This window comes from Meriones unguiculatus, chromosome 3 (genome assembly GCF_030254825.1).
Source record: "Meriones unguiculatus strain TT.TT164.6M chromosome 3, Bangor_MerUng_6.1, whole genome shotgun sequence".
Taxonomy (NCBI): domain Eukaryota; kingdom Metazoa; phylum Chordata; class Mammalia; order Rodentia; family Muridae; genus Meriones; species Meriones unguiculatus.
In genome coordinates, this window is record NC_083351.1 from 151,055,550 (window position 1) to 151,070,019 (window position 14,470).

Below are 14,470 nucleotides of genomic sequence, written 5' to 3' on the forward strand. Positions count from 1 at the left end.
CTTCTTCCTCTTCCTCTTCCTCTTCCTCTTCCTCTTCCTCTTCCTCTTCCTCTTCCTCTTCCTCTTCCTCTTCCTCTTCCTCTCCTTCTCCTTCTCCTCCTTCTCCTTCTCCTTCTCCTTCTCCTTCTCCTTCTCCTTCTCCTTCTTCTGTTGCCGCTCAGTCTAGATTGGAACTTTGTAGCTCAGGATGATCTTGAACTCATGATCCTTCTAGATGTAGCACAGGCAGGTGCCCCCACACCTGGCTTATGAATTATTTTGCTTGTTGAGGCATCTCCAAATGTTTTTCAGCCCAACAGTCTTTACAGCATCTAGGGAAAATACCTGCCATTGTGCACCCTGCCTTTTGCTACATGCTCTGTTCTGAGGCTGCACACGGTAGACACAAGTCTGTTCTCCAGCAGAGTCTAACTTAAGAGTCGGATGCTTGTCTCCTTTTCTTACAGGAACCATGAATCTCACAGCTCCTCTCTTCTTGTTTGGCTTTCTGGGCCTTGCAAGAACGGGAAAAGCAGGCTGGGGGGTGGGTGGCAAGGAGGAGTCCCTCCCTGCATTTGCCACTGAGATCTCACTTATCTCACCTGCCCTCCAGAGTCTGGGAGGACAGTGCACAGGGTTGGGCTGATCGTGATAGTGATGCTTTGCACTGAGGAATGCAGCTCTTGGGTGGTCTTTCTTTAGAATGTGAAGGTGCATTTCACCTTTGGAATTGGGCTTTCTAGGGTCATTATTAGGTGAGGGGGAAATTCTGATCAGCAGTGTGTTGTACTATTGCAGTATCTTTCATCTTCAGCGTCTCTCCCTTTTTCTCTCACAACACCATCATTGTCGTTGTCATCATCAGTAGGAGGGAGATTGTCAGGTGATGTGATGGGTACATATGATCATTCCAGTACAGATAAGCAGTGCACGGCCAAGGGCCAAGCCAGTGTGAATCACTTTGGCATACTCCAGCAACTAGAAGAAGCCCAGTCTAGCTGAAGTGTGTAGGCAGAAAAACAAGAAGCAATGAGTCTGGAAAGAGGGCAGATGCCAGCGGCCCAAGGTCTTTGTATGCAATGTATAGGACTCTGTACTGGACCCTATGGAACCTATAGTATAGATGATGGTGAGCTATTGAGAGATGCAGGAGAGAGGCAAGATCAGATCTGTGGGGTAAGGAGGTCACCACATAAGTAAAAGGGGATGGCTTCAAATGGGAATAGACTTCAAGAGGGAATAGGCTTTTCACCCTGTCTAGCTAGGGATTAGAAAAAAGTAAACCCACTGGCAGGACTCAATGCAGAGGATTAAAGACATAGCCAGCAGGTGGTACTCTTGTGCAAACAAAAAGGTGCCCCTCCTCCAGGGAGGTAGATACAGCCTGCTTCAGGGTGAACATCCTGGCATGCAGAGAGGAGGCCAAAGTACGTACAGTCACACCTTCTGGGTTGGGCATGAAACCTGCAGGGAGGCGCAGAGCCTGCATTGTTTCTGGTATAGAAACGGTGCTCAATTAAAACCTTTAAACATTTGTGGACAAGTGACAAGGGTATTTGGGCACCTACCACTGCCAGCCATTCTGGCAGGACTCCCTGAAAACCTGGAGTGAGTTGTGGCCACAGAATAGGAGGTAGAGACTATCACAGCTGTCCATTCCTTCCCACTTTGTGACCCGAAGGGTTCACTCTCCATAATTATGCTGAGACAATAGGTGTGGATAGAGATTGCCCTGGACAGTGAGACACAGGGTTCCCTCACGCAGAGCGGGATGGTAGGATATGCAGGCCCTAGAAAACGGCTGACTGTGAGAAGAATCAACAGAAACCCCGCCATTTCTCTCATGGTGGAGTGAGGTGAGGGGGAAGCTGCTGATAAGTTGGACTGTGTCGGGGGAAGAAGGCGAGTACGGCTCCCAGACTGTAGTTTACTTGACGTCTGTCCTTTTGGAGTGGGAAGCTGGGCCCTCCCCAGTGATCCTATCGCATTGTTTCAGAGGCATTGTGGGATGCACACTGGGCATTAATTCTTGATGCTCCCTGTGTTCCCAATGGAAAAGTCTCACTGGTAAAAGCTCCTTGAGTGGCAAAGGACGGACACTGATTTCTTATCAGTGTCTGCCTTCTATCTTAAAAGGAGCCTCCACTGTGCGGGGAAATTGCTACTGAGATGACTGAAAGGACATTGATAGCTTATAGAACTCAATACCGGAGGACCTGGAGGGCTGTGGGGTCACTTAGAGCTCAGTGAGTATGCAGCATACCATGAGCCCTGATCCTCAGATACCGGGGACCAAAAGTAGCCGAAGAATACCATCCAGGAGGACGATTTTGGTGCTCTTTTTGTGCTCTGATCCACTCATGTCAAAAACATTTCAGAAGGTCACTGTATAGCGACGACCTTGCAAATACACACAGGATATGCAAAGAAAGTCTAGGTTTTAAGCTCTAACCCTCACTTACATCTATCACGCGGGTCTCTTAAGTCTCTAAGAGCTTCCTTTTCTGCCTTGGAATGCATTATTTTACACTTTAACTTTGAATTAGCATAGAGTTTTACATTTATGCCCTCCTATCAAATGAACAAGAGAGAATGTCTTTTTTGTGACAAGCAAAAAAAAAATTGTCTTTGGGTTAGGCCATAATGAGGCTTCATCCTTTTTTCTTTTCTTCTTCTTCTTCTTCTTTTTTTTTTTTTTTTTTTTTTTTTTTTTGCAGTGGGGAAAGGGTGTGATTATTTAGTGGAAAATAGGGCAGTACCCCGTGTTCATCTCTCACCTGCCCTATTCTACAATTCACCTTGTCAACTAGACAAACAAAACACAAATTAAAAAAGAAACGCTGCATCACTCTAAGCAGGCTGGGAGGCCACACCAAACCTGGGTGAAGAAAACGCTTCAGTGGAGTAGTCACAACCGTAACTGAGCAGTGAGCCTAGGAAGATGACTCTGAGGTGCTTTGGAGGGTCGGTGGCTCTCTGAAAACATCCAGCAGGTCCCAGCTGAGCAGGCAATCAGCTGGGAGAGTAGGAGTGTGAATAACATTCCTTTCACTGATGCTGCTTGTTTCTTAAGCTTCTTCAAGGGTCAGAGCAACAACAGTCCTTTCCCCAAAGCAGAAGACGCGCTGCAGAAAGAAAATGGCGGATACACGAGCGGCATTGTTCGCTGAAACTTCATTGTCTCCTGGTTGGCTCATCAGCAGAGAGAGAGAGAGAAATTAGCCAGAAGTGGCTCTTTGAGGACTGAGTATATGCTATTTCCAGTTGAGTGTGTGGCTGATGCTTATGATCTTAGTGTTTGGGAAGCTGTGGCAGGAGGGAGAAAAGAGGAGGGGAGGAGGGTCTCACACACACACACACACACACACACACACACGAACCGTGACATTCAGTGGCAATGGCAGAGCACCACAGTAAGAGCATATGTAACCCCTGAGCCGGTCAAGAGGGCCGAGGCACTCGGAAGTTTCTACAGGCAAAGGGAAGAGGATTGCACGAGAGTTTTCAAAACAATAATCTTTGGCCACCAGGATTAGTAACAGGGCAGTGCCAGTCCACGATTCAACAGCTGGCTGCGATTGGATGTCTGTGCAGAGGTGTTCCTTGTGGTTGCTGTGGTTTGTGCCAAGTTGTGATTCCAGCCGAGCCTTCTGGGATGGGTCTGCTTATTAGTCATTTGTACGAGGGATCCCCTCCTTCGCAGCTTCCTGGCTCTCGCTTTCCCATACTTACTTTTGCTAGAGCTCGACACATATTTTGTTCTGAGACATTTTGCACAGCCAAGCTTCAGATCAAGATTTCTTAATGCCAAGGCACTTGCCTCAGTGGTACTGGCTGGCAGCGCAGTGTTTGCTCATCACACTTGTTTTGAAACAGAAGTGCTGATGGCTACATTTGTGGGGATATTGGAAACTTTTAAGCCCTTCTCATTTTTGGAATTTTGTTCAAGCAGCATTCTACTTTGTTCAAGGCCATGTTAGTATTGCCTTACTGAGAGACAAGCCATTTTTAGGCTTTCCCCACAGTTTAAAATTAACATTTTTATTGCTATGTTACTTAGTATAGGTTCCTGAAAGCCATGAATAAATTTGGTTAACGGCTTGAAAGGCAAGGTTTTCAGGGGCAGGCAGGTTGCTTCACAGATTTCTTACTGTTGGCAAAGTGATTTGGGATGCGGCACTCAAGTGACGCAAGGGAGGACATAGCTTCCGTCAGAAGATGCCGATGACTCCTCAGGCCTTAGTGAAATCGCCAATACTCTTCTGGCCCCAGTTTTAGGAATGCACCTGGGAGGTGAGGGTATTGCTGGTGAGATCAGTGGAAGCCTGACCAGCTCTGAGTGGGATGGACACCCAATGGAGTCATCCTGAGAGGCTATCAGCAGAGTGTTAAGAGGGGATATATAGAGGCAATTGATGGCTGTTTACGAGAAAAGTTTTTCCCCTTCTTTAGTCACTGGAATGAGGTGATAGATACAGGTGATTTGCAGGTCTCCTGGAGACCACTGTACAAACCTCTGAAGTCCTTTTGGTCACTGTTTTTGGGTAATTCTACACTGATAGTGTTAGCCAGAAGTGGTTCATTGTGGACTGAGTATATGCTGTTTCTTGCTGAGTGTAGTGGCTGATGCTTGTGATCTTAGCGCTTGGGAGGTTGAGGCAGGAGGGTTACCACAAGTCTGAAGCTAGCGTTAGCCACATGAGTTCTAGACTAGACTGTGCTACAGAGCGATACCCTTTTTCAAACCCGAACAAATAACCATCCAAACCAAACCTGATGAAACAAAGCCATTTCCAGTTATATCTGCCTCGAACCAATTGAAGGTTCTTATTCTTGGCTCCTTATGCAAAATGGAGTCTTTCCTGTCACGGTCTGTTAAGATGGAGCCAAGAGGCCAAAGGGTCGAAACACTTAGGTCACAGCTGTCTGCTTCAGGTAATATCTTTTCAGCTCAAGCCAACGAGACAGCTGGCCATAATTTTCCATGGCAACGGATGATGACCATGACTTCCTCCTTACATGGGACTGCTGCCCCTGGGCAATCAGAGCTTGCTAGCTCTAACCACCTCTATAGAAATTTCATTTCAAAATAACACATGGGTTTCTCTGTCCTAATAAAACCTAAACCTTCTGTTCTTCAGCATATCAGCATTCACTCTGGCCTATGAACACAAGCCCAACTTGCAAGTATATTTTGTATTGTTTATTCTGCATTATTTTAAAAAAATTATTTTCAAAGAATACAAGGCTAGCTGCAGTTTTGTTTTGTTTTTAAAGAGAGGCTTTTCAAATGTGCCCTCCAGCTGCATTGCTCCATGGTGCCCCCTTTCCTGGCTCTAGAAGACCCGTCTCCTCCAGATTTCCCATGAGCTCTTTCTAATTTCTGAAATTCCCCACAGGCCGACCCCTTGTTTTCTTCACTCTTGGAATCTGGCCTCTTTTTGCCTGGTTCAATTCTGGGAATCGCCTTGCTTCTGAACCGCAGCCAGGCCTGGAATCCTGGCTGACTCCAGCCATTCCCGCAGCGTCCGGCGCCTGCTTAGGAAGGCCAGCTCCTCTTGCTGAGTGCCTGGGTTTGGCTGGCATTGGGATGGCTTGCACTTGTCTCCTGCCATGCCCTCCGAATACGTGTGTACCCACCACATTGTGTGCTTCTTCCTAATGGGCTCGGACAGACAGACAGACAGACAGACAGACAGACAGAGTGACAGACTTCCTTCCATCCTTTCTGTCTGCCTTTCTTCCTTCCCTCCAAATCCAATCCATCTTACAGCCTTCCCCATCTATCCACCAGCTTGGCCTTCATGAGAGGCTGTTGTCAAATCTTTTTTCTTTCCCCAGGGGCCTCTAAGGTAGGAGTGAAATAAACCCTGACTGGGCTTATTTGGAATCCTGCTGTGCCGTTTTCTCCTCTAGAGTTTATTTTAGGTGATTTCTAAGAGTTGATTTGAATGTTTACTCAGGATCCATGGGAAGGAAGGGAACCTTTCCCAAAGAGTGAAGGGATGAGCCCCAGCCCCAGGAGCCTCCTTGCTCATTCTCAGCGCTCAGTGCGCCAGCTTCTAGCTGAAAGAATCCTGTCTGACCCTCATTGTACCTCCTTGCTGTCTTCAGCACCTTAGCCCTAAGGGCACAGAGTTTAACCTTCAGGCTACGGAGTATGGAAGACAGCATCTTGCCTCAGTTAAAGAAAACAAGTAATGGAAACCGAAACTGTGAGAATGAAAGCCGGGAGTTAGTATTAAAACACACACACACACACACACACACACACACACACACACACACACACACACAATAAAATAAAGAAACCGAACTCAGCATTGCTGTATCTGCAATGAATGAATGAATGAATGAATGAATGAATGAGTTTCTTTATCCATTCAATATATACTAGTCAGTCTTTTTCCTTCCTTCCTTCGTTCCTTTCTTTCCTTCTTTCAAGATAAGGTTTTTCTCTGTAGCTTTGGCTATCCTGGAACTCACTCTGTTGACAATAAAGCAGCCATAGAGCCCAGCTGTCTGCTGAACTGTGTGTATTAGTGTCCCAAGTGCGTAGGAATTGCTGCTGCGTCCACAGACCAACAATTATCCCATTAAATAACTCCTCAGAGCTTGATTTAACCATTATGAAAGATGTTTTGATAGATAACATCTGTTGTTGTTTTCAATTAAATATTATACCGCTAAACTTTGATTAAGAATGGATTTAAACATTTTAATAGCCCTTTTCTCTAGAAGATAGCTAAATGCAAAAAAGAAAAATGTCACTTCTTTAAATTGTTTGTCCTCTTGCTGTGTTGTTCTATTTTAACCGAATTCCCATTAATGCCTGTTTAAAACTCACACGCTTTTGAATGCAGTAAATCGAGATGCAGAAATAGGATCTCCACGCCAGAACTGCTGTTCTCACTCTTTCCCTATTGATACCTCATTTCATTTTATGCTTTAATTAAGCTGGGTATATTTTATGTTTTAGTTTGCTTTAAAACAACTGCAGTGCATGTAATTGACACTATTTCATCTCTGGTAGAAAGTGCTGAGTTGAGTTAAACACCCTACTTCCATTTCCTTTTGTGTTTAATCTGTAGAAAAACTAAGAGAGAAATATGAATTGTATTTCTTTTCCAAGTTTCTCTGATAAGTGAAAATAACTAACCACCTAATAATTACTAATAAGGACAGATGAAATCTTTGCTTTTAGTGTAATTCTTATCTATATGCAAATAGATGTTTAGTAGCATAAGGTACCTTTAGTAATTTTTCCCAAATGGAATATAGCAAATGGTGAATACATTATAGCTATTTTACTACTCTGCATAAAGCGCTCTTTACACTCACATTTTTAATTTTTTACTTGGTTTTATTTATTTCTTTTGCTATTGTGTGTATGTGTGTGTAGACATGCTCATGCCACAGGAGGTTAGAGAACAGTTTCGTAGAGTCGAGTCTCCCTTTCCACCTCTACGTCAGTTCAAGGAACCAACCTGAGAATGTGAGATTTGCACAAGCCCTCTACCCCAGCTCAGTGTCACCAGCCCTTCAGTCACACATTTTAAACATCTTCACTCAAGCTATCGGGATTAGCGTAAGTACATATGGTGAGGAAAATAGCATGGCATGCTTCAGTACGGTAGGGCTTGGGGATATTTTGTGAAGGGTTAGACAGTAAATATTTTTAAATTTATGGACACCGTCTCTCAACTACATAGTGCAGCTGGTACCATATGGAAGCTATCATAGATGATACATAAGCAAATGAATGCAGCCTCTTTCTGGTAAAGCTATTTACAAAACAAGCAGGTGGCTGTGTTGGATACATTGGCTTTGGATAATGAACAAGCACTAGGTAATGTTCACAATACGGGAAAACCAACAGGTCAGTGAATGAGCTAGGAGCCTAAATATACTTCTGTTTATGCATATGTTGTACACATACATGTATTTCTGTTTGTCTTGCAATGGTTCAAATTAACCTGATCTCTTGATTCTCAGGTCTGAATTTTCTACTATATATTGTATTTTAGAGTAGAGACCTCAACTCATCACCATTTTTCTAAGTGTTCATTAAGTTGTCAAATAATTATCCTAATTAAAACTTTACTCTCTTCGCTTCCACGGTGGTTCGGTCTGTAATCGCAACACATTTATCTTACACAGAAACTTGGCTTAAATCAAGACTCACTTTATACGCCCCCCCCTTAAACAATTGCATTTTCAGGTTAGCTATGGATTAGGAGTAGGGTTAACTACTGCCAAGAAACCAAGAAGCTTTGTTTAATGAGATTCAGAAACTAGATACTATGATTTTCTTGATAAAAAAAAATAGAAAGTGATTTAAAAAAAATCTTTTGTTTATGTTGATGGTCTTTTCCTCACAAATATTCCTGAAAGCTGTGATCTACGCCTGGCCCATTCTTGTGATAGTCTCACAGTGTGTTTGCCACCTTTGGCTTTCTGTAGACATGGCCGTCTTGCTCGAGAACAGTTACTCATTTCTGTGTCAGTTGCAGTGTTGGCAGAAGAGGTCTTTTCTGGTATACAGTTGATGACACAATTAACAAGTTGTTAATAAGGTGCTGCCCCAGTGAAAGCCAGAGTCTGGAAATGTTCATTTTGAAAAGAGGGCAGCAAGTCTACCTGCCAAACACTTTTCCTTTATGTGAGATTGGGGTTGCCAAAAGAAGACAAAGCCACATGTACTTATGTGTTTTGTGTAGGTAGCACTTATGTATTTGTATGTATGTATGTATGTATGTATGTATGTATGTATTTTTAAGTCAAAGTGTCGGTAAGGTTGGCTTCCAGGTCGAGTTTCTTGCCTCAGCCTCCTATGTATCTGGGATCACTGGTCTGTGCTAGCATGTCCCCGTTACTTGTTTAAAACAGTGACAAACATTATCCCATCAGAGGTTGTGGGAAGCTCTATTATGTGAAAAGCATTTTGAATGTGTTTTGTCTGATCCTCCTAAATGTTATCGGTAGGTAGGAATCATTAGCTTGTAAGTTGCATGGACAGTAAGGCTCAGAAATTTATCTATGGGATTTATTTTCTGAAGTGCTAGGGATTCTGTCTCTGTTTCTCTGTCTCTCTCTCACACCCTCCCTTGACACTCCAATACTTTTTCTTGAGTTGCTTTGAATGAGTCTCTTTTCTTACTGCACTAGTTAAGTGTTAATATTTCTATGGTGAATCTCCATGACCAAAAGCAACTTGGGGAGAAAAGGGTTTATTTGGCTTACATGTTTAGAATCACAGCCTATTGTGGGAAGCCAAGGCAGGAACTTAAAGCAGACAGGAAATTGGAGGCAGGAGCTGATGCAGAGGCCATAGATGCCTGCTTACCGTCTTGCCCTTCATGGCTCACTAAGCCTGCTTTTTAAATAGAACTCAGGACCACCAGCCCAGAAGTGGCACCATCTACAATGGGCTGGGCCCTACCCCATCAATCCCTAATTAAAAAAAAAAGAAAAAAAGCCCTCCAAGCTTGCCTTTCTACAGCCTGATCTTTCGGAGGCATTTTTCTCAGTTGGGGTTCTCTGCTCTGAGATGACTCTAGCTTGTGTCGAGTGGACATAAATCTAGCCAGCACACATGGCAAAGGGCTTAGGAACGGGGATGACTTGAGGAAGTTCCAGGTGGCGGTCTGAATTTCCAGTGTCTCTGGAGAAAGTCTTTATGCCCTGACGTGGAGGCAAACACATTCCTTTTCTGAGGATGGAGAGATCCTGTGCCAAATGCTGGAAAAGCCTCCACGGCCACAATTGTCAGCACTGTGGCCAGCCACCAGCTGCTCTCCGTGCCTGGTCGGTGTGTTTAGCTCCGCTAGGCAGCTCTGTAGCACCTGGGATGCAAAAACAGCCAGCCGTCCTCCAAACACTGTTTAAACAGCGTGATGTTTGGGAAATACTCATTTTCCCCACACCTCTTGTATTCAGCGGTGGATTATTGGACAGGCTTCAGAACGAAGCTCCAGGAAGTGCCAAGTCCAGCCAGCCCCATTTACGTGTGTGTTCAGTAAGCTCTCTGCACACCAAACAAACTGTCTACACACACACACACACACACACACACACACACACACACACACACAGTGTGGGAGCACACACACATGCACACACATACAATGCAAACTGGAGGGGGGGGCGGGGAGAGACTGCTCCGGGGCTTGCGTTTTCTAGTGGGGGCACTTTGGCTAGTGACAAGAGAAAAACAGCAAAGGTGAGCAGGTAGGCTTGTCGGCTTCCACCTGCCCTGGGGAAAATAGAGGATGTATTGCTTGCATAATTGGTACCTTCTTGCCCTTCATTCCTCCCCCCCCATCTGCCAACCATCAAAGCTGACCTTCAGCGGCATGGTGCATCCGCGATCAGCACACGAGACTTTAAAGCCACTCCGTGGTCTTCAGCTGTACACCATAACCCTCTGGCGAACTCCCACATGCATGCCTATTCTTTGTGACCATTGGACTTTGCATAGAAGTCAGTCCTCAGTTAGGCTGACCTTGTGGACCTGACCAAGAGGCCTGTTAACTGAGCTCCGTCCTAAGGAGGCTGCTCTGAGAGACGCTGGGATGAGCACAGATGTGGTGCTTCTCAGCGTGGTTCTCCGTCTGTCATTATTTTCAGAAGCATCCAGATGCATGTTGTTCGCAGCCCCGATGACGTCAAGGCCCCCTGCTGTGGAAACAGAAACAAAACCAGAAGGCTCTTTTGACAGTGGTAGCCCGTTGCGTCCGAGTATGTGATGACTCCAGCATGCACACAGTTCCACCGGCCCCCAGCCAACCGGTGGCCACAAGTTGGCATCTGCAGGCAGCTGGAATTCTAAAAGCCAGAGGTACAGCACTAAATCTTGCTTATGGAGGAGAAAAAAATGACTTGCTTCACCCCATAAATGGAAAATCCTTTAACATCTCCTTAAAATGTATTTGGTTTGGGATGTTCCATGGAAGAACACACATTTCCGAAGAGCAAGGCTTTTGTTAAGAGAAAAAATCAAACTCGATGAAAGCTAGCTGAAGAGCTGTGTAAGCTGCTTTTACTGCACTGACTCAGGGCGAGGGATGGAGCTTTGCAGCCAGGAAGAATGGAAAAACCAGTGAAACAAAAACACAATTACAGTAAGTTAAACTAGTGTGTAAATGATGGTTACATATAATTGTCTCTTGCCCCGATTGTGAAGATGGAAGTGTTTTTTTTTTTCCCCAGCCATAAAAAATGAAATTATGCCATTTGTAAGAAAACGAATGCCATTGGGAACAGTCATATTAAGTGAATTAAGCCAGTCTCAGAAAGGCAAGTTTTCTCTCGTTTGTGATTCCTGGATTTATTCTGACACATGAAATCATGTGTGTATATGTGAAACTGCCCAGGGGAACAAAAGAAACTAGCCAGAGGGACAAGAAAAAGCAGAGGAAAAGGGATGGGGATTACACATGCAACCTACAATATACACTCAAATGAAAATATCCTGATATAATATAGTACTGGGTGAAATGAATATACACAAAGATAAACCTAATACCAGAAAATCCCAGGAATAAAGAATACATGCATTTCAAACAAAAAGGGAAGAAATATACAAGAGAGATCAGTTGGTATCTCTCTATTCACTGAAAAGATGCTGTCAGTATTTTTCTTTTCTTTTAAGTTGTTGAGGCTGTCAGCCTGCCTAGTGCTCTCACGAACCTCACAATGATTAGGTGGAGTCCCAAAGCACACTGAATGAAAGCAGGCCCTCTGTGTTGCGGTGGGAGCCAAGAGACCCACAGCCTTAGATCTTCTCGTCACTGCTTACAGCGGCCTTTGGCTATCTTTCTTCTGTGAAGACGGCAGACCTGCTGAATCACTGTCTGATGGCTCCCAAACTTCGCTTGTTTACAAAGGCAGCCCTCAGAGCCCTGCTGGCCCTGGAGGAAGCTCGTGTTTTCCTACATGGTGGGAAGTGTGAGGGAGCAGCACACTTCAGCGAGTTCGTGAGTTTGGTTATCCTAGAATATCTCTGTTTTCCAGTGTTGAGGTACCTCCCCAGAACTGCGCTTTATACTTGTTTAGACTTTCTTTTACAAGATGAGGACAATAATAATAATAAAAAAAACCCTTTTAATTGATTCTTTGTGAATTTCACAACATGCACCCCAGTTCCATGCATCTCCCCATCCTTCCCTGTCTGCCTTCCAGCCTTGCAAACTTCCCCTCAAAAGAAAATAAGAAAAAAAAATTAAGAAAACCACCACTACCACCAACAAACATCTAGCTGTGGAAGCTGTGGTGTGTCACAGTCCTTTTGCTCAAACAGCTTGCAAGTATTCATGCTGATGTGAGTGGCCAGGATGAAGCCACAGATCTATGCAGCTGCTGAGGGCCATGGCTGGGGCGGTGGTGGGCTATGTTGAGGTCTTTGGCCAGTATTAGCACTGTAAACCCTTTAGATGTCTGTGGTTTGGGCTGCCACCTGAAATCACATTGATGTCCATGGGCTGTGCTGAGTTGGTCCCACCCTCACCGTGTAGGCCACGTTGGAGGCGGGGCTGACCAACCCAGCTTCCACCCAGGTCCAGATCCAAGGCTTTGAGTTGGTCCATCCCAACAACTACCCCACTGCTGGAGCTTGAGAAGGGGCTGGTCCTGCAGGACCAAAGCTTCAGGACCTTCATGACACAGGGCAACAACAGGATATCTGAGAGGAGTCTAGGTGATGATCCAGTATTGATAGGTGTAGTCTTCCCAATCTCCATGGTGTCTGACAGTTAGGATTATCTTTAGTTGTCTCGGCTGCATGTTATTTCCACATACATGACTCCTGTTTGCAAGTCATGTCCCTTGGGCCTGGAGATTGATTCAAAGATAATTTGCATCATAGTTCCTCTACCTGCATAGTCCTCCTGAGTTGCTGGTCATCTACACTCTTACATAGGCTTGATGGTGGGAGGCTGGGAAGGACATTGCTGTAGTTTAATTTTGGAAATTCCCTAAAAGACTTGGTGTTAGGGTAGAGAATTGGGGAATGCTGGGTTCTGTGGACCTTTAAGAGATAGGGGCAAGTGGGAGGTCCTCAGATCACGGCGTATGTGCACTCTAAAGGGATCCTGGGGCCCATTTACCCTTACTCTGTTTCCTGGCTAGTGATGTGGGCTCATTTTCTGAAATGCTCTTTGTTGTGCTGTCCTCACCATTGGCTCAGACCAATGATGCTGGTAGAGCTGAGACTATGTCCTAGCTAGTTTTATGTCAAATTGATACAAGCTAGAATCATCAGAAAGGGGGAGCCTCAATTGAGAAAATGCCTTCATAAAATCAGCTGTAGGCAAGCTTGTAGGGCATTTTATTAACTAGTGACTGATGGGAGAGGGCCAAGCCCATTGTGGGTGGTGCCATCCCTGGGCTGGTGGTCCTAGGTTCTATGAGAAAAGAGGCTGAACAAGCCATGAGAAGCAAGCCAGCAAGCAGCACCCCTCCATGGCCCTAGCTCCTTCCTCCAGGTTCCTGCCCTGTTTGGTTTCCATCCTGGCCGGACTACGGTGATGGACTACAATGTGGAAATGTAAGCTAAATAAACCTCTCCCCCGACAATTGCTTTTGGGTCATAGTGTTTCATTGCACCCTAAATCAGACTGGAACCTCCAGGAGCGTGGCTCAAAATAAGTTTGTTTTTATTTTGTAAGTAGCCAGTATCAGGTATTTTGTGATAGCAACGTGAAACCAACTAACAAACCTCGATATGCCTGACTCTGTAGAGTGGCTTCCAAGACAGCCACACAGAGAAACCCTGTGTCAAAAAACCAAGCCAAGCCAAACCAAACCCACAACATAAAAACACTGGTCTGTGCTGTCCTACCTCAGGCACGCCTGGATGGCTGAGAAAAAGAATGAAACAGTGGGTGGGAAGATGCTGAGCCTCCATCATGTGCTTGTCACTTTAGAGGCAAATGAACTGTTTTCGCACTTTCTGCATAGGGTATGGACTGGGAGTTTCTCTTAACTGGGAAGGCAGATGCAAGTTTAGAAGCTGAGAGTAAGAAGGTAAAAGGAAGGGGATGCTGATGATGGACAGTGGCTGGACAACTGGAGACAGTTAATATTTCAAGACACAGCAGGAAACAAGATGGACGAGATAGAGAGGAAGGGGCCGTGTTTTCTTAGAGAGGAAAAGCCACAGTATTTCCCATCAGATGAAGAAGGGACAGTGGTGAATGCGATGGGTACATTTAGAGATGGGGAGGGCTAGCTCCTGGTGACTTTAACCCCCCCGGAGGTGTCACCTCTTACAGGTTCATAGCATGTGCCAATTGCATCATCCTAGATGCATAGCATATACATCCTCAGGGGCACTCCCTAGGCAGGAGTTTGTGGACGCCAATGGATCCTGTGAGGAAGGAAGCTACATAGAATTCCAGTAAGGCCCGCCTGTCCTGAAACAGTAAAGTATTTCCATTAGAGGTAGAACTCGAAGGGAGTAAAATGGACACACATGGAATAGATGGGAGGT